Here is a 20,844-nt window from a genome sequence, read left to right on the forward strand (position 1 = left end):
ACCTATATTTATATATGCCACGATGAGGGACGTTAGCAGGTTCGAAGGAAAAACCGTTCCCGCCACTTTATCTAAACCACCGCAAAAGACCGGCTGAGAACGTTATATTTCCCTTGCCGGCACGCTTTCTGTAGGAGTAAATCTATTACTTATACACGCACGCACACACGCGCAAACACACACACACACACACACACACACACACACAAACACACACACACACACACACACACAAACACACACACACACACACACATATATATACACTCGGACCCACGGATACGCTATCGTAAAAATAGCGTCATCTCATCGTCGTAGAAGTCTACAGATGACTATATTTCATCAGTCAAAGCATCAGGAGCAACACTACTGGGCAGAGCTTAAGGCTAGAAGAGACGCGTGCATGCCAAGTGCACTTCGGGCAAAACCCTCCGAGATTTCCGATCGCCTACAGCCCCTCGGATCGGCTCTATTCCATTGCGGCACAATGATGACGTCGGTTCCAGGAAATGCCGGCTGAGAGGCTACCATAAGCAGGCACTTCATCGATCGTCACATATCTGAGCGTAGCTCCGCGCGAATCGCTCTTGTCAAGGCCATCTCAACGAGAGAGTCAACGATAGCTCCTATTATCTATGTAGATATTTATCATCTACGGATACAATATGAAATCGATGTCAAGGAGATCGTTTGATGGACAGTTCGATGCTGAGTGGTTTCCAGAAGCGCAAAAGTTACTCGGTTCTCGACAACTTATCTACACAAGGTACGATCTAAGGCTAAAAAATACCATCCATTTACCACTGCAGCAAAATAGTAAATAGAAATTTTTGTTGAAGCAATATGTAATGCAGTAAATCGCTATTGCATAATAATTGAAACAATGCTTAATAATAAAGCAATAAATTTCCTAGACAGGAAAACTACGAAACCTTACATTATTGTAAGGTTTTTTGAAAATGATCGAGGGCCGCATGGATATGCGTCGATAGAAGGTATTTCGATAGAAGGACTTAGTGTATTTTGTGTTTCGAAATTTCAGTTTTTCCGAAGAGATGTGTTTCTGCTTTTGGACAGTTTACGGAGTAAAGCATTCTAATTTGGACGTACTTTTTTTTGGTCACCCTGTAAAAGCTGAAATACATTTACCTCTTACTAAAAATAGTGCGTGATTCGGGCAAAGACAGACTACTGTGCATTGTCTTCACATCTGACAAACCCTCCACCAAACCCAAAAGCTTCTGCTTCATCTGAGATTGATGACCCTCATTACTGTCATTTTTCATGCGGTTTTCTCAAATATCAAAAAAGATCTCCATAAGATAAGCTTAATAATATCCGTAGTTTAGATTTAAAGGGCTCAAAGATTCTTCGAAATTTCAAAGGGCTCAAAATAGTTGAAAAAGCCATTTTTGACATACGGAGAGATGCTTTGTAGAGATTCTCACGGCCGACTCGAAGAGTGTAATAGTGATTAGTAGCAATAGCAGGTAAGCCCCGATGCTTAGTCTTCTCCGCTTTGCACCGTTTGGGCTTTCTGGCCGTTCTGTGCTTTTGAACCTTGGCTCAAAATTTAAGGCGGGCTTTTTCTAGTTTCGTGTATGTAAGCAACAGTTCAAATAATCAACAGCTACCGATATCACTTTATGCGCGGTTACTATTAACAAAGCAAAAGGCCTGTTAAAGATGAAAATCGTTAAATAGAGCGCGATCCGAACATATAACCGCGGTAGACGCGGATCTGCTTCTGCTCAGATCTGTTTAAAATCGGATTTTATTTAAGTATAATTACAAGAACCATTTTCAGAAAAAAAAATCTGGACATTCGCATTTAGCCTTATGAGAAAAATATTATAATCCACATATTGGTGGTTATAAAAAGGCATTGTGATAAAATTAAAGGGCAGAATTCGACTATCGGCTGTAAAGGGAAGGGTGTTGTTTCCGTTAAGCAAGTGCACTAGTTGTCGGGATAGTTTCACCTGTCAGAGAGCTATATTCGCTGGTTTATGGGTAATCCAAAAGGGCCTAACACGTACTGTTGTCACAGGACAATGTATCTTCCCGTCATTTGGCGCCTGCTTCAGGAGTTGGCAACGACGGCATTCAACTCGGTTGATCAAAACGTACCTCTGTGAAATAGCACTGGCACTCTATGTGGACCCCCTAACAGACCTGCAAAATTCATCCTTTTTCTAGTGTACAGGCCAAGTCAAAAATTTACATACAACTGACACATGCTGGCTAGTATTAGCTATCAGTATGAGTAGCACAGCGGTCTTACGTTCACTTGTAACATTTTCCGGGCTGTTAGGGATAATTTGTAACGAAATTGATGTTACCGTTCCGAAGCTGGCTCTAAATACTTGGATAAAATTGTCAATACGTGTTGGTAAGGAACCCAGTTTAATCACCGGCTTCAACTAGGGCCGCAAACCACTTACAAGACATTTTTTGAATTTACTCGTCCAAGTTTGCGCAAAAAACCTTTTAATGATTACCATGAGTAATGAGGCATTGGTTTGTATACACTTGTCGAAGTTCTGTCGGATACAAGATAAATCCATTGAACCTGATTGAAAATTTCAAAAAGTTAGGAATTTTAAAAAAACGAAAGGGAGCAAAAATCAAAGAAGACTAACTGACGAGGGCGAGACCTGTGTGAAAACCACCCACTCTAGCTCACTAATGTTTAGAACATGCCCTATTTTACATAATAGCTAGTTATTATGACTATGAATCTAGGTAACTAATTGAATGTTTCGAGTTTCACATTTGCAACGCCTTCAGGGATTGCTCCAGCAAAAGTGAAGTGCGCTCACGCCCGATCTCGAACACATACCACCTCATTACCATTGTGTGTCTAAGCTTATCAAAGCAACACTTCATTACTAGAGCATAATGGAAGCGCTAAAATTTGCTTAATCTTAGTAAGTAAGTTAAGTTAAACTTAAGTTTACTTTATAATATGCTTTATTTATAGTTCATGCTCTCGGCGACCGCGTAGCGACACCAGCCTGACTCAAAGGAGTCTAGATTCTTAAAAAAAATGTAGACACGATAAACATGCGCTAAACAGTAAATAGTCTCATCCTTTACCCGACATAATCCCTTATACCTAAAAGTATGAGAATAGAACGTTCACAGCAGCAAAAGAAAAACATATTTTCAACAGTGATCAGCGACACAAAGCCTTTAATCTCGAGTCCATAGTACGAATTTACTTCAGTTTTTAACATGCGTGGCATTCTCGTCAATTTGATCATATTTGCCTATAGGTGGCACTTGGCCCCCCTATCGCTGCCCCTCCTCTTGAGACTTTTCACGGACGAGCAGCTTGTAGTATGGCCTAAATATGACGGCCATCTTTTTCAGCCTCTTAAGCATTTTTATCTATCTGTAAACCTACTCGGACTGTTCTTCGTATTTTCATTATTATAAATTTACTACAGATAGCAGTAACAAGTCCTAAACAATCAGGCCAGGTTGACGATGCGACAAACTAGATTAGGTTGCGTGTAGTAAATGTTTTAATATGTTTCAACTATTATTGTGTAAGAGTTTCATTGCTGAGTTGTTGTTAAAAAGTAAATCAAATACAAATTCTGACAAATGGTGTTTTATTTGCATTTTGCTCTGCCATGTTATATTAACACGAGTGTTTTTTTCCGATTTAAATAAACAAGTTCTTTTGAAAAAGGTAGAAATGTACGGCTTTTGAACCAGCCGTGTAAATTTTGTCACACCAGTCGACTGCCGGAGTCACTGCGCCAACGATTTTTAACGATTTCAAAGGACTCTTAGGGGTGCTTAGGTGCACCTAATTAAAGCACGGTGAATGTGTAAGGTATAGAGATAGTAATTACCGAAATGACGTACGTCGGAAGTAAATAAGCGGCCAATAGTAATAAGGCTACAGGTAGCGTCCGTAGTGATGTGCAGATTTTCGGTCGTAAAACCCTAATAAAAACCCATAAAGAATAAAGTCGTGAAGATCAAGCTATAAGCTAAGCTAAACACCTTTTAGCAATAAAAAAAAACGGCATGAGAGTTTTACGAGAGTCGGGTGCGCTATTACAATATCTGATTGGCAAGAAGGCGATCAATACCAATCTGCTAACCGGGTTATACTTTCCCATAGAGGCGATTTTCGGACCCTAGATAACAGCTGTTAGGACAACCAAAGCCTGATAACGCATCAGTGCCAACTCTAGTGAATTGTCACTATCGTTATCATTACTATTACTTTTTACATTGTTTTCTTTGAAAATTTCAGAAGCAACCTGATTTTCTGACTGTGTGATTCTACGGAGCTACCTCTGGTAACAGGGGGCAATCACAGATCACCTGCTTGAACGGCTTAGGTGTAACTATAAATCATTAAGCGACATCTCATTAAGTGGCATGAAACGTGCGTTAATCCTTTCTGGGCTTTCCTTATCTCTCACAGATTGACAAACTCGGCTAACCTGGAGTAATTACCTCTGTAACTCCAATGACTCGGAATAGTTGAAGCTTTAGTAGAATCTCAGGTTTAATGGAAGAACCTCAGGTTTTGTTCACTGGCAGAGATCATTGAAAGCCCATAAGTTTAACTATATTATGTCATAAATTGGGTTTGTAGTATGCCGCTTCTACGGATAGGTGTGAGACTATCGTGAAGCTATGATCATTACCATCATGTAATTGTATGGCTCCTTACCTGTGCACACATTAACTATCGATAACAATTTGCAGTCTGTCAACGTTTCTACTGTAATATAATAAATATATCTAGGTTTTGTTGAAAATCAATGTAACCCTGATGAATTTTAGTTGATCGTGGTAATTTGTTGGGCTCATGGCAGAGGGCGAAACGCTCTATGACTGTTCAGAAATTGACGTAGCTCTATGGAAGACCAGTTTTTAAAATGATATTTTACGCAATCTATTTTCACTATTTCCCAGTGAATCCGTAAAAATAAAGAGGTGTAAAAAAACCCAACTTCGATTGATATCTGAAAACGCTAGTGGATCTGAGATTGTTTAAGCTACACCCTTATCTATAGCTTCATATCATTTCTGCTTTATAGTAAATTTTAGTACTAAATACAGAGTTGCATACCTCTCTGAAGACCCTCTATTTACACACAGCTCACTTTTAACTATTTCCATAAACTATAGCAGAGCTGTTACGCGAGGTCACTAGAATGGCGACGCATACCTGCAAATATTATTTATATAGTGAGGCGGGATAATGGCTACCTTCTTTCTTTCTTTTCAGGAAGTCTAATCAAACAAAAGGCCCTCATACCATCTGTAAGTGGCACTTCGCACGTCCCAAATTTACTCGATGGGTCGGCATGCATTCAAGACCCATCCGCGCTTAACCCTGTAATGGCCATCATTTCTAATACGGAATAATTGACATGTGTAATTAACCTAAGCTTTGCTTCAGCTCGATATTAGACACGAGACTACGACAGGTTTTTTTTTCTTATTACCCCCTGCGGATCGGCGACTCTACAAAACCACCAACAGTTTTGTCTGAACTTTTATTTACCCACAACGACACCCCTGACGTCTTTCCATTGATGAAACCTACCGATTATTTACACGGGGTCAGTTAATTTCGCAAGGAACGCGTGTACAGGATTTGCAGAATGCTTTAACTCGTTGACAGAACTTGGCGCCTATTTCAAAATAGATTTCACTTATCGTTAGAAGCTTTTATATATTTAAGTAGTGCGCTTACTACGTAGATGTAGGCCACCTTTACTGTCCACTTTTATTGTCGATGCAAAATCAAAAACGGTACTATTTGTATAGGAACTTTTTAGAACTTTTACTATAACTTGAATATTCCTTACGAGACCAGTGCTCGTAAGCCGTCTCAAACCCGTTGAGTCCACCTACGAAAATAGAATCGCTGACTGACAAATAATTAATCTGTCTTATTTTTTAGGGCTGCACACCCTTTGTCGACCGTTTGCGGAAAGCAATTGGCCATAGCAGTGGAAAAGCTGAGAGATAGAAAGCAAAAGTTGCATAGATAATCACCTAAGGACAGGTGAAAATGACGTTTGAATCAGCCTAACTCTCGCTTAATTTTATAGCTGAAGAGTAAGAGCGGGATTCGTTTGGGATCCCCAAGGTCCGAAATCATTCTAGTCTATGCCGCGAATCATTCTGTTCCAGAAAAATCTGCCTTTTACCATTATGCGAAGCTCATTCATTATACAACACTGGTAGCCATATCTGAAAGTTGAGTCGAAAAGTAAACCTTATTCTGGAATAAAAGGCTAGTTAATAGTAATATATCGGAAACTTAACGCGATGCTACAGCTTGTTTTCCCTGATGTGTTTTTATTTAAATATACTTTCAAGGTATCGCTCGTTATCGTACATTGTACCACTAACGGCCAAATGAATATCTCTCAGAGTCCGTTACCAATATGCTAGCCAGCATAACATTGTACATGATGCCACTACGCATAAGCAGGCCACAGCGCTCCCGGCCGCTCCTACAACATCGCGAGCGGATCTCCAAGTAGAAGAGGGCCGGTCAAATAAAAACGCTTTTTCCTGCTCACTATCCGGTGGTGAGGGTTCTACCTAGTACTATGCGCGTCACATCATACATAATTTGTCGTTCAGTGAACCTAAGTAGGCCCAATAGGTTGTAGTTGTTGGATGCCGTACCCAGTCAGTGGTAGCGGCGGGTCGAACAGTCAACTCTGCTACCCGTCCAAGTCCGTGTACTTATCGCATCGAGTGCTCACGATAGCCAATCAACGATGGATCTGTCATAGTTCATTGCGCCTGATGACAGCTCGTTGAGTGATCGGTTTCGTCACAACGCGGCGATGGACGCTGGGCAAGATCAGAATGACTAGCGCAAACAGCCAATGAGGAGTGAAGGAGTTAGGTCTGAGACGCACCGGCTATGAGCCCTCCCAACTATAGAACACGTACGATGACCCGATGTGATCAGTTAGTCTTTCACATCTTTTCTATATGGAACTAAAGTGTATACACTCAAATCAAAGTCAGACTTCGGGTGACACTACTGGGATCCGTGACGGTCGAAGTTGCCGAGGCCCATTGCAAATGTCAAAAACAACAATATTCAATAAAAATAAGTTGACGATGAGCAAGTTGTACGCCTTAATTTAATTGAGAGTCAGTGTATTCATCATTGTTTCTACCATCGAATCGTACATTACTGTGTAACGGAATGGGTGCAGTCTCGTAGATAATTTCCATCTATTCATTCCTTGCGGACAATGTGAACATTGTTCAGCATCTACTTTACGAATCTATTCAAGGTTAGACGAGCTTCCTCGTTTGATGGGCTTTGGTCACTGTAGTGGTAGTGTTACGTCACGTATCTATCTATTCCTTTATGTTGTTCCTTTAAGATGCGTTAGATTTCGAGGGGAACGAACGCGACGACAACCATTATGATGTGTCCTTGACGAAAAGAAAAACGTAAACGCTTATTACTAAGCGTCTTTGGTATCATTGCGGACAATTCGTTGCTGGATAGGAAGATTCGTCCAAGCATATTTTGTAGGAAATCTTTGTACGGCCGGACTAACTGGTGCACTTCAGACAAAAACTACTCAGTCATTCGTAACTGCAAGTTAATCTCAACGAAGTGGGAATAAAGATACTTTTTTTTTTTTTTTTTTTTTTTTTTAATAGATATACCAAGTGAAATAATGCTTTGGTAATTAGATAGACCGTTTTGCTTTCTCGAATGTATAAATATAAATCTAATATTAATATTTGACGCTTTAAAACTAGGGATCTGAGATACGACGTTGGTTACAGTTTCGGCTTGTGTGATATGTACAGACCTCGCATCGATTCATAACGTTAGGGCCTTCTCTGGTGTATATGTTTTTTTTTTTTTTTTTTTATTTCGTATGTTTGTATAAGCAATGTGCAAAATAGAAACATATATATTGTATGTATGCATCGTGAAGAATTTGCAGATGATTCCTAATGCCTCGACAAGCTTGTCAGTAGCGAAAGCAATTTGGTCCAAAAAGCATCTCGTTAACAAATAACATAGTACGATTTAATCTTTTTACTGAATTGTAGAGTGTTATCGACAACAAGCTCGGCTTTGGCGATTATAGACCTACCCTTAATATTACTAAGATAATATCATCAGGACCTTTGACGTTATTCCGTCACAGCTTTTCACGTGTCTGCTTGGATGATTGTTTGTCTGTTATTTACAATATGAGCTGCAAAGCGTTCGAACGCGTCCATTACATATTGTAAAGACTGAGTTGTGGCCATATCCCGCCGTCCTCTATGTGTTCAGACAGGCTTTTGGCCGCCAAGCTATGAACGAAGCCTGAATGTAGGAGTTCATTGGTTAATCAGTAATCTCGCGACGAGCAGAAAGAGCTCTGAAGACAAAGTCGTTATTCTGGACGGCATGTCGCACCAAGAATAGAAGAAAACTGTATAAGAGACAAAACGATCAGGGCCGAGCGATGGTCGAATCGACGAGATAACAAAGGGTTAGGTATCTCCCATTAAATCTGACCGTGATTACCCCAAAGGAGGGAACTGGATTTCAATTATTTAGACATATACACGGGACGCAGAGCCCGATCCTTTTTTCATATTATTGTCGTGCACAGCTTTCGACCACCAAAATAACTGTTTCTATATAGAAACTGTTATATTTTTAACGGATAGTTAGCAGGAAAAGGTTGAAACTTTCGAAATAAACATACCAAGAAAATTAAATAAAACGAAGATTTAAATTTTCAACTAAATCGAACTTCCTACCCATTTTATCTTGAATGTCCTTTGATGAAATGAATTTTAAAGACATCTGTTCAGCTAATGGAAGCAACAGGCTCTTATATTTGAGGCACTTAATACTGCTGCATCTTGTAGCTAGCATAGGTTTAGGTTAATGAAAGGCCACTTACTTATCGCATGGACAAATCATGCCAATCTAGACAAATCTAGGAAAAGTTCTATTATGGCCTTAGCCTTTTTAGCTGTGTTACGTATATATAAGAGCCAATTCGACGGTCAAATTTTCCACTTCCCATGCCCATAGATTGCAACAGGGAATATTTCCTAATTATACTGCGCGGCTGTCCCGCTATCGACATACAGATTTCGGCAGCTTTCGAGTGTGTATATCTCTGTAGTTTCTCATTAGTTTAACGCACTTCAGTGAAAGCATCGAACTACTACCCAGTTTTAGGACCACTGTTCCAAGATTGACCGAGCCATAATTTAGGCTCTCCCACCTTTAGCTGTGTTTAGTTCTACAAACAATACCCGTCCTTCACTTAGGCTGTACAAACATGGCAGCTCGAATAACAAAAGGCACAATATCCGTTTGTTGTCTAGAGATCAACGAGATATAGGCAGATTTTATCGAAGACTAGTTCTATTATCTTATTTGATGATATATGAACTTTGATCACACTTACAGCCGGTACTAGTATCCAAGTGTTTTTCATTAGTGCTTCTCAAAATAAACGAATACTCGAGGCCCGAACGAGTGTTTGCCCCTGTTACCTGAAGTGGCCGATTTTCATGTTGCGGAATCGTTATAATCGTATTATTAAGGCAACTACCTAAATGACACAAATTTTTAATTAACACAACATAGGTTCATTTTGGCCTAAACGAACCATTTTTCACAGCGCTCTTCACTAGCTGTATGATTCCTTTGTCATACTTTGCTGAATTTCAGAAAGTATCTACAATCATAGATAGAAATCTTCCTCTAAAGGTGCTAAGTCAGCGCTTCAAGTGCTTACTGGTAAAGATGAAGAATAATCAATACTGAGCATGCATAACAATATACCTGGAGCGGTTGTTTTTTTCGAAGAAAGCGTCCACCTTTTTGAAGACTGTTCCTCCCCCAGAGACCCCCCGTGATCCCAATTTGTGAAGAGTTATGGATCAATTCTGGCCACACAGATTCGGATCAACAGGGTAAATCTGTGGAGGAACTGGAAGGAACTGGCTTCAACTCGTACACGTTGATGCGACGGCTACGCGTATAGCTTTACTTGAGCTCTGACCGAATCACGGCGATAGCGGAACGTCATCCCCATAGACGTGCGCATCTCATACACTTTGCCATATGGTGATGTTCGGTTCAGCCACTGGCGACAAATGAATAAAGTGACTATTAAACGGTAATCAAAAGATATATGTAAGCACGAATATTCGTTCATGACAAAGGGGCAAGTACTTCGCTGAAAATTAATTATTTCAAGCCTGCAAATATATACGAGGTGTAGCAATATGAGATCAATAAATATTAAATCTGAATAGATTCTGTCATCGAGTAAAAAACAGTTTGACAACATTACCTTGCTGACACTCTATAAACGACCATCACTCTGAACACTCAGTTATTGATGATCCACATAAAAAAAAACTATAATCTTTCCGCTTGCTGTTTTTCTGGGGAACTTTGTATTACGCCTGCTGAAATATGTCTGGAGAACAACCGCAGTCCGAAGACGCTGGTAAAAATCGCGTTCCCTACCATATAGCCGTTAAGTTAAATCGAATTTGTCCTTTAAACGAATCCTGTCCCTGTAGACACAGAGGTCATAACAACAGCAGTATTGACTACACTTTTAATAGCGGCGATCGGCTCCACACAAATTGCAGAAAACACAGGAACAACTTGTTTAGCCCATAAACAGAAAATAGGCCTTGTCGAAACAGATGTCGGGTCGGACTGTTGCGGCCACGAGCGAAAACTGATGACGGTGACGACTAAAACAAAAAGCGAGTCAAATTAATATCGTTTAGGTAGCAGCAGGAATAACAGCGATAATAACCACTACGATATGGCCGCAGGATGCCCGAAGTCGGTACATACGCGCACTGAACCCGTGCTTCAGCACTCACAGAAAAATTGTCTCATAGCAAGCAGAATTTATAGGTGTTTACTGTGTGTGGACATTAGGGCCTGAAAGGTCGTAGCAGGAAGCGATTTTAGTTATTGAACTGTTGGGAAATTATTTGGTGTTATTTTTTCTGTTTGCTCGGCAACATTTTTATCTATAAAAACTAAATCAGCGGACTGGCATGAATCTACAGTATTTCAACAATCATCAAAAAAACGGATATCTAGCTAGCTTCAATCCCAAGTCCGCTTGATTCCACTTAGCTAGCGAGAACTTAAACAGCGCAATTTGTCCACTATTGCTTATAAAGGGACCATTTTTTACTTTCGAGGAAAACATTGCCCTGCGTTAGTTTGTTTACAAAAAACAATTTGTAAGCCATCAAGTTCCGCAACGTCATAGAAACTTGACGTGTTATTATGGACCGCTAATCATATTTAGCTAGTACATTGCTTTTCGGTTCAGTTACGATTAGCAAAAACTCCATTCTCTTCACTGTGTACCCGATAGTAAGCTCACACGAGACACTCAGTTCTAAAAAAAGATAGATCATACAGAGCTAAATTGATTTTTACCAGTTCCGCTAAGAACCGAGTAACGACCTGGTGGCTCCCTTTAGTAACACCGAACCACATAATTTCATTGCCGTTTTAAAGTTACCGCGACATGAGGCAGCTTCGGTAACCCCATGTACTGCCTCCTTCGCCTGAGGGGTATCCCATGGCGGAAATGTGAAGCGACACAAGGACTATCGTTTACGAGAAGTAGTGCTCTGAATGCTCAACTCTTCTCCCAACAAACGTCAGTGCACGAACTCAATTCTGCTACTCGGGTCACAGATAACTCAGGTTGTATCAAAGCTTAACCGGTCTTTCTCTCATTCAGTTTGCGCGTTTCAATGTATTATAGATCGGCGCACATTTGCGTATTGAATATGGCCGTTTTTCGTCTAGCGCGCAAGCAGAATTTCACGGTTACGGCAACAATTACACAGGTTCTCTGCCGAACCCACTTCTGGTCCGCCAATGATTCTGTTAGCCATCGTAAAAAGTTCGGTCAGTACTTATCAATGTTGGATGGTATCCTATCGAAACTAGTAGAACGGCAAAGAGCGCTCTTAAGTTGAATCGAGATACCCCGTCGAGAAACGTCGTTTTCTCGGTAGCTCGGTAATTGGCCTTGCATGTAGATCAGACAGGGCTGTTTCGAGTGTACGTCGTTTGTGGGGTTAGTTTGGAGAGAATGCGCTATGAGTTTAAAAGATCCAACTTGAGACAGGTATGCCGGCAGCACACAGCTATAAGGGGCTCAGGAGTTTGCCCGAGTGTGGTCCCCAGGGACCACAGATCCGTCTTCAAGGTAATTTCGTTCTGACTTCATTTTTGACGTTTTAATATACACAAATATAAGGGTGTTAGAAGAGCAGGAATACATAGCGCTACTGAATTAAATAAATGAACCAACACCTCGATTGTATACCTAGGACACGTGTGGACCAGAAGAGTTTAAAAATTGATAATATTTTTCTTATGTGCCTACTCTCTTGCAAACAGTTTTCATTGAAAATGGCCTTCGGATTAGGATAGAAATTCATTATATAGCAAGCAGGAACACAGGTGGGGTGGTCCAGGTTCGAAGCCGGGCGTAGACACGCGGATCGTTTCGTGCTAGAGGCGGCTAACGTCCGAAGCAGTGCTTTACGGCAGGTCCAATCTCATAAGAATCCAAACATTTGTAGGTAAGGTGGGAAAAATAGATATTTCTATACTATATTTTACATTGGGCATGTAAATTAAATTATGGCAAGAAGTAAAAATTCACTTTAAACTATACTATATAAGCGATATGACATCAAAAAGTAAATTAAAGGTTTTTCTAATTATTTAAATAAAAGATTTGTCATAGGCTAACACTTGCCTGGGTCGCCCAAGTAACGTTTCCCAACTTCTTTACCCCATTCAGCCTTCTGGTGCTTTTTTTTTTTGTCCTGGTTCGAAATAAATTTTCATTTAATTTACAACGTAGACATGCTGCTTTAAGTAACCAGTTTCGGCCTGTACTCTATTTGAACAATAAAAATCAAAATTGAGAGAATTCAGCCTTAGCAAAAATAAGGGGTAACACTGATAATAGGGTACGTGATGCTCTGTCTGAAAATAAGGAAATTAAGTATTTCGTGCAGCTTCATAATGTTACAACATCTAACAGATATGACGATGTTGAAGCCCAGGCTGATAAACGTACGAGCGCTGTTTCGATGAAAAACGTATAAATCTGCTACTTAATTTCTTACCATTATATATTTACTTGAACCCCCTAGACGACCACTGAAATTGTTTCCAATTTTCAAATAACTTATGCAAAAGTATCTGTGGTGATACAAAGTATAAGATACTTCCACAATGGTTTCAGTAGGTTCTACACAATAATCAGTGGGAAAATTTTGCATGGTAAAATTTATAGAGCTTCAGCGATCTTACGCTCGAACTGTTATCCCGCTCTGACTTTTCATTACCGTATATAACAATGGGATTAGTAATCTCATTAATTATACACTGCATGCATTACAATAAACAGGTGTTGGCCAATACCTAATGTTGACGACCATACCTCTCATGATGAGCATCGAAGGCTACTGTTGTTCGCAATTGTACGGCTTAAGTTCCTGTTAATCGGCCGAGAACAAGGTGAGTCCTAAAGATAGTGCGTTATCTAGAGGTCGCGGAACTCTCAGCTGACTGGAGCCCTCGTCTGAATGAGCATTGTATAACGGCAATGAAGTTGATTCCTCCATCGGAACTCATTTGCCTACTAAGATGAACAAATTGCAGAACGTAAGATAAGTGACAGATAGGCCAGACACCCCACCTTACAATGGCGCGTTTTTCAGCGACAGACGTTTTTAGATAAATGTATTGAGTTCTTGTTCTTTTTCTTTTACTAGTTGACAATCTGCGCCCACTAATCGAGTTCAACAACGGTGTTTTCTATCTTCCAGGATCTCTCATCACCCTTCCACCTATGCATCGGTACCAGTTCGCATCGTTTCATGGTGTTTGCTACAACCGTTGACCCGTTTCTTAGTGACCCGATATGTCTATAGCGTTATTGTGGGGAATATGAAACTTGATTCTATTTATGAGCTCGTTCATACCGGTCGGTGACGAGTAATAGATGAACGACGGCGAATGATGCCAAGAAAGTATGTCCGAAAATTTTGAATTGACTCTTAAATTCGACAGGGAGTCAGCCTAAGTCATTCCGTCAGAGGTCGATTCGGGGGGTTGGACTGGTGGTATTCATGCAAGATGCTTCTTCGCTGACTGATTTACGATGCCTGGATACTGACCTCTTCCCCCTGCAGCCAAAGGTGCGATGCGGGCGAACAGCAGATATCAAAAAAAAAAAAAAAGTAACTGGAGCGGCCGATAGTTTTAAACAGAGGGACACACGTACACAGATCGGCCAGCGCTCACCAGTTAGTCAGAATCTAGTCAGAAGCAGAGACTATCGAAAGAAGACTACAAATCTCGTAAGGTTTCGTTCGGAGGTCCCACGATTCTTTCCTCCCGGTATCACACGGCGAAATGGTCGAACGTTGAGAGAGACAAAAGGGACGAGCGGCCGCTGCCAGCGGCGGTGGCGGCGGCGGCGACGACAACTAAAAAGAACAGGGCAGCAGAAGCATCAATAAATGCAACAATAACGTCAGCGGCAGCAGTAGTTTACGAAGAACCTTTTCGAGCTGAACCCTCCCGCCAGTCATCGAAGCAGTATCACACCTATTGTTTCTAAGGCAAATGCTGTCGAACACTTCAGGTACAGGCTTTTAGGACCGACTTTCCAGCCACGTTGTTCGCGAAAGGGGACACTTTTGACAGGATCCGTTGCCTATCTGTTGCATGTGTGCGAATAGAAAAATCTTTGTAAGTTAGGGGAGAAACAGCTTTACAGCCACGCAGAAATGGTCTTGCTATGCGCAGGTCCGTAGTACAACTGTAGGCCGTATTATAAAGCGTATGCGGGGCCTGCTCGAAGTGTTCTTGCGGCGTCGCAGCGAATGCATGGACCTAGGACCGATAATCAGAGACCAGGAGAATTTTTACATTCGATACGCATGGCTGCAACAGTGACTTACTTTAACGGAGAACATCAAACCAGCGCCATATTGGAGTGCAATCGTGAATACATTCACAACCAAATACTTCCAGTTCCCACACAATGTCTGAGTTGTAAACGGTGATCCGGATGCGGTGTGCGTCAAAAAAGCGTAAGATACGAATGCAGTGTTCAGGTCAGTGCTGATATGTGGACACTCTTCGTCATAACAACAGTGCTCTAAGTTAACAACAAAATCCAACAATCCTATATTGTTGCTACACTGGTTCTCGAAAATGGACCCCCGCTGGAAGCGCCATGCAAAAGTCGCGTCGCGCTGGCTTCAAAAACTGGCAGCGTCTCCTTTCAAGCGCTCACGTATCGACCTAAGTACGTCGGTCGCCCCGGCAACTGTCGCACCACATTGAAGTCACGCTGCCACAACTAGAGCTGAATGGCGAGATTACGCACATGGGCTGTGAGGTCGTTCACCTTGGTAGGACTATTGCCGCTGTCCTAAGGATTCAGGCCAATAAAGTGCCGGACGCCGTATTCGCGGTATCGTATTTCGCTATAAGTCTGCCACTTACTCAATGAGCTCTCAGCATCGTTCAAACTGGGCAGAAGACGAGCACTTGCACTCGAACTTATTGTCACACATTGTCACCAATGGACCTGCTCGTTGTTAGTCAGCGGGGGCCAGGCTGTACGATGCGTTGCAGTAAGCCAGACCCAGATAGCAAAGCGAGACGGCCTGGTTATTCTCAGACAAAAAACACATCATTATTTTTGCCTGTTGAATGATATCTTGCTCCCCAGTATGTAGTGAGGCTGATCGCGGCTCGTTTCCATTTGTTTGGTGGAAATCAGCATCAGAAGCGGCCCGGCATTGAAACATGGCCAAATAGAGAAAAGGCTTGATATACAACGGGTTCGGCTGACCAAGACCAGCTGTATGCTACTGTTGATGTTCATTTTCGCAGAGGGAGTTTGCGTAACGGTGAAGGTCACCTCTGATCGACACAAATAACTTCGATGACATTCATCTTTCCGTAACCCAGGGGACATTCGCTGTTGTCAGGGCATCCATAATCACTAGCGTGGTTTTCATTCGGGAATGCCAGCTCACGATAGGTACTCAACTAGACACGTTCGCACGGAATTTGCTCAAGGTGGGCAACCAGGGCCCCGAACGAAGTCCAAGTTCATTATAATGGCCACATTTTTCTAGCCGGCGTCATAATATGCGCGCCATCACGGCAAACATTGGTGGCTGTGACGGCGGCCGTCGTTGCAATCGAGGCATCAGTAGCGTTTTTATTTGGTTACGCCTGAATCAACTTGCTTTATTTTGTCCCTGCGTGGCAACTCAACATCAGATCAAACTTACGCGGTGTCACACTCAGCCAATCTTGCAGTTAGCCATTGTTAAGTCAGCGTTGCTTATCCCAATAAAAGGTGCAATTTCGCCGAGTAGAAATGAAAAACTTGAGTCAGTATTGCCGTGAACGATAAGTCGCTATCGCTTCAGACGACAATTTTTGAGAGCCTTCACCAACAGAGCTACTACGACTGTCGGTGCGTCGCAAAGCCTCTGACAAGGCAACACGCTCTCGCAGGACGAAAAACACCACACATCAGTTAAGTGGACAAACGGCCAGGTGGACATACAGACAGACAGGCCGCTCGACCGACCAATCGATCGTCTGACTAGCTCCAATATTCAGACTCCGGTTAGCGGAACCTAGAGAGCAATTGCTATCTAGCTCCTATCCATGCGGGAAACGCATTTAGCGGCGACAGAGGCTACATCGCCTGGTCACTCCAAGCTCAAGCTTCGAGTTCGTTTACTGCGATTGTTGCTTTCGTATGCTGACTGTTCCTGTTTTTCCAAGTTCTGCCATTTCCGCTGCGACAGCTGCTGTTGGTACAGAACGGAGGACCGAATTCATAGAGCACGACGACTACTCATGGAAATGGAGCTATCGAAACGACGATGCCACGGTCGTACACCTCTCGCATCATCTATTGCCGCCGCTCGGAATCCCACAGACCGCCAAACAGAGTCGGCATGCCAGCGGCAGTAACACGGACAGCAGTGGCAGCCACGACGACGAGGACGCCGCCATGTTGGCCTGCTCATTATGTGGTCCGCCCATAGCGAAGCCAGAGCGGCCAGACAGCTGCTGCCTGGCGCGGCCGCCGACCGCGAACAGCCCGCGAACGACAGATCGAGCCACAGAGCAAACGAACGAATGAACAGGCATCGTACCCCTGCCTATCTGCCTTGAGCCTGGCTGTTCCTCAGTTTGACTCGTCCAGCCCGCACTCATCTAGCCAACCACTCATACATCTGACAGTTCCTGGGTAGGCATCGAGTAGAGGTGTGGACCGGTGGGAAGTCGCCGGCTGCCGCGGCTTCGTCAGCGGCTGAGTCGAGCTGAGCAAGAACGAGTCGCCATCAACATCAACGACTAATGCGCCAGCTATTGTTACTAACGCTACAACCGCGGACACTGTTGTCGTGGATGCATTTGTGCCAAACGAAGGGAGCACTGCTTGGCGACGCTCAGCCGACGCTGTTCTCAGCGCGGAGGGTCGGTTATAGCAGTAATAATAATAATAATAATTGTATATAATGGTAATAGGGTAATGATAGCATTCATAGTATCCAGCCCGTCATACAGCGGCGGCACCGAGTGCGTTCGGCACAATACAAGTGACGTTATGACAGCGCTAGGAACTGTGCTGAGCCCGTTTCTGTGGCAGGACTGCGCGCAGCGACAATTGTCGTCACCTACAGAAACTGACGCTATTGGTCGCGCTGCGACTGTGATATCGGCTGCTGTTGTGCAGGAACCATACGTCGATGTAGGTGATGTTGGTTATAGGCCGTAGACTTTAGGCCGTAGGTATGATGGCTTGTCGATTTTCTGGTTCGTGACGCCATCTGATGTTCAGTGACACGGTGTTTGGGAGTTGTCGATGCAGTGGGAGCGTCCTTGGAATCCTGTCGACTGGTGCCGTCGTTACTGTGGCAATAGACGCGGCGAATAAAGCAGCTCATCTAGTGACGGTCGCTGAATGTCAGAGCCACTGATGGGATCCGATGGTAATAGTAATAGCAAGCCCCGGCGAACGCCCAGATCTAACGAAATGTCGCGTTTGGTCGTTTGCGCACTTCGTAGATAGTATTGCAGTTGCCACAGTTTCTCGTCTCGTCGATGTTCATTGGGCGACTGTCGCCCTGAGTCCTCCCGGGTACATCAGACTCGAGTGCTGGCTCAACGCTGTGTCATCTCGTTGATGCTCGTGAGGTGCGCCGTTGTCGCCATTCGTGTTTGCTGTTGGCTTGTGTTTGCGGGTTCACTTAAAGCAACTGAGTTCAAATTAGATTGAAGCTAGTCTGGACTTCGTGCGGATTCGTCCGATTTCGTCCGGGACTCGAAGGAAATCGGCGGCTGTGCTGCAAGCTCCAGCAAAATGGGTACGCCCCAAACGCCCAAGCACACGCTTGCTGACGAAAGCTACTAACCCGGCCGGGGACTTGCTGAGGCTCTGACTAAGGCAACTCTCATTATTGTCGGGAGCGGCGTCGTCGTTATTGTGCACTCCGTTGGGTCGCTGGGTCGCTAGCCGCTCGTTGCGTCGGCTCTTCCAGGAATTGAATAGCAAGACAGCGGCACCCCGCCCCGGTTGGGAAATTTTTAAACGAATCCCAAGTTGCTGCGTCTAGCTAGCATCGCTTCGGGTGCTCTGAGATCAGGACGCACGGCCTGGTACTTCACCGCTACTGCTCCGCCGATGCTGCACTGTCATACGGCCGTTCCGGCTTATCCTGTTCAGGTCTGAGGATCGGCCATGTTCTCTTCGAGGCAGCATATAGTGACAGGGCGAAACGATGGTGCTTCGGCCTGCACGAAATGTGTATGGCTAGCGTCGACACGGATTTCAGACGACAAGATTAAAAACTTTGGCCTGCGTAGAATAGCCAGACAGAGCTCCAAAGTGCACAATATTGTGAATGGTTGTGTGTGCATATCGTTTGGAACTGACAGCATCTCACCATTTTATATCGAGCCAGGATAGATAAATGGCAGCAATCAAAAGTCAGCTCTGACGACGGCGAATTCAAGCAAGCTGCGGAAGAGACCGCTTACTTTATAATATTCTTATTTGAATGCGACTGCTTGCTAAACTATTGATATGGAAGTGGACACGGCGCTGCGACACTATCAATAAGTATTGGGCGGAAATACCTGGTAACAGCCCTTATTTAATCAAACCGTATGGCATAAAGCCTGTTTTCCATTCAACATTATGGCTTTTTATGTCTATGTCTGCACATTCGACAAAAATCGATAGGGGAACCGTACAAATTTCTGTTCAAGAAGAATCATTTAGAAGGTCAATTATGCCAGTGATCATAGGCAGGTCCTTGTGTGACGTGTGGTGTGTCCTAGTACACCTGACTCAATTTAGGAGGTCACGGTATTTCCTGTTGACAGAAGAAAGTGTATTGTAATGTAAAATGTAGTTGCGTGACTGGATCCTACGGCACACCTACGGGAATTGTCTATCGAATGCGCCGAATTCAGTAAAGTTGTCCAGTTTCCTTAATACATCTCTCTGTCGTCAATCAAAAAAAAAGACGGTACTTCGCTTCCTGTCATACAGCCGTTTGGGTCGCAACGCGTCATCTACATACGCAGCACTGTTAAGCGCAAATGATCACCCATCCTTTTCATCAGATTTAGGTGCGTATTCTAAACGTGCCAGCTTTATAGTGGGCACAGGTATCAGGCGAATGTTTCTCATCGGATTTTCTCGAGGTCGCTCATGACGCTCCGTTGCTCTACCGAGCCGTCTACGGCATGTTTTCGCTGTTTCAACTATACTCTTGACATTGATTTGACACAGATCTAAAATGGCCAGGGGGTTGTTAAGCCTTCTCGCCGAACGTAGGAAGTAAGATGAATGAAATAGCAGTACATCCAATGACGCGTAGAGACCTAAGAAAAGTTGGCCTGAACTTTTTCTAACGTCAAGCACTAACGTCGTGAAGCCGTGAGTTCCGTTCCGTAGACGTGGATGCACTTGGCAGTGAACATGTTGTGCGCGTGAAGTTATAGAATCTTGTTAAAACTTTTCGTCAACCAGGTCTTCCATTCCATTTTCAATTATATAACGATAATGATGAGAGCTGTGTCTATGCTAGATTATAGATAGGCGTTTTCACCTTATATCGAACCCATTGGCCTAGTTCTTTTCTATTAATGTTAGCCTTAACCTAAATTATTTAGCGTCGAACACCTTCGTATATTTTCCAGGCGACCATCCATTATTAATATCGTTACAAATATATTTGCAGGCAAAACGAATCTGTCAAACGCTGTGCAGCGGTAAGCGTGTACAGGCGAAAGTTCCCCCTTCTCTGTGAAGCTTTAACGGCATGAACTACTTCAATAAACGCGACGTCATCAATCGTTCAATGGAACATCAGCTATTTTGACATTAGTCAAACATTGGCTGCTCCTTGTCATTGTGAAATTTGCCTACTTAGAATGTATTAGAAATAAATCCATAGGAACACCTCTGCTGCATCGATAGGCTTATACATGAGTGCTTACTTTTGCGTTCAGATAAATAGAAAAAAAAATATATGCATAGTTGAACAACGTCACTCAGTATAATAGTCAGTGCCGTTAGAATATCTAACGGACTTCACTATAATTACATAGTAACTATATACTAAATAAGTGATCATCAGCGGAGGGTAGAGGTGACGTTTCTAAGGTATTGAGTAGTGGCCAATAACAACTTTTGATCTTCCTAAGAAACAGCGCTT

The 20,844-nt window shown here is 43.0% G+C and overlaps 3 long non-coding RNA genes across 8 annotated transcripts; 2 read left to right on the top strand and 1 right to left on the bottom strand.

The window, feature by feature from the left end:
* The first annotated feature begins 76 nt into the window (after nucleotides 1–76).
* Nucleotides 77–14,060, top strand: LOC111261115 (uncharacterized). 5 transcript variants are annotated; one of them, XR_015311360.1, is made up of 5 exons: nucleotides 77–766; nucleotides 5,264–5,298; nucleotides 12,452–12,636; nucleotides 13,476–13,585; nucleotides 13,897–14,060. It is a non-coding gene; the product is annotated as an uncharacterized LOC111261115 (long non-coding RNA). The 5 variants fall into 5 exon arrangements; XR_002680791.2 differs by lacking the exons at nucleotides 12,452–12,636; nucleotides 13,476–13,585; nucleotides 13,897–14,060 and adding exons at nucleotides 4,277–4,411; nucleotides 5,945–7,161; XR_015311362.1 differs by lacking the exons at nucleotides 12,452–12,636; nucleotides 13,476–13,585; nucleotides 13,897–14,060 and adding exons at nucleotides 5,945–6,049; nucleotides 6,367–7,161 and having other exon boundaries at nucleotides 140–766.
* Nucleotides 9,395–14,138, bottom strand: LOC147753395 (uncharacterized). Its single transcript, XR_015311364.1, has 4 exons — nucleotides 14,053–14,138; nucleotides 13,509–13,709; nucleotides 9,836–10,139; nucleotides 9,395–9,543 (listed from the first exon to the last, which is right to left on the bottom strand). It is a non-coding gene; the product is annotated as an uncharacterized LOC147753395 (long non-coding RNA).
* A 1,063-nt stretch (nucleotides 14,139–15,201) lies between these two features.
* On the top strand, nucleotides 15,202–20,611 carry LOC111261116 (uncharacterized). Of its 2 annotated transcripts, none has more exons than XR_015311363.1 (2): nucleotides 15,202–17,593; nucleotides 20,368–20,611. It is a non-coding gene; the product is annotated as an uncharacterized LOC111261116 (long non-coding RNA). The 2 variants fall into 2 exon arrangements; XR_002680792.1 differs by lacking the exon at nucleotides 15,202–17,593 and adding an exon at nucleotides 18,115–19,753.
* The last annotated feature ends 233 nt before the right edge of the window (nucleotides 20,612–20,844 follow it).

The sequence above is a fragment of the Varroa jacobsoni genome, unplaced genomic scaffold (genome assembly GCF_002532875.2).
Source record: "Varroa jacobsoni isolate VJ856 unplaced genomic scaffold, vjacob_1.0 scaffold_519, whole genome shotgun sequence".
In the NCBI taxonomy this organism is placed as follows: Eukaryota; Metazoa; Arthropoda; class Arachnida; order Mesostigmata; family Varroidae; genus Varroa; species Varroa jacobsoni.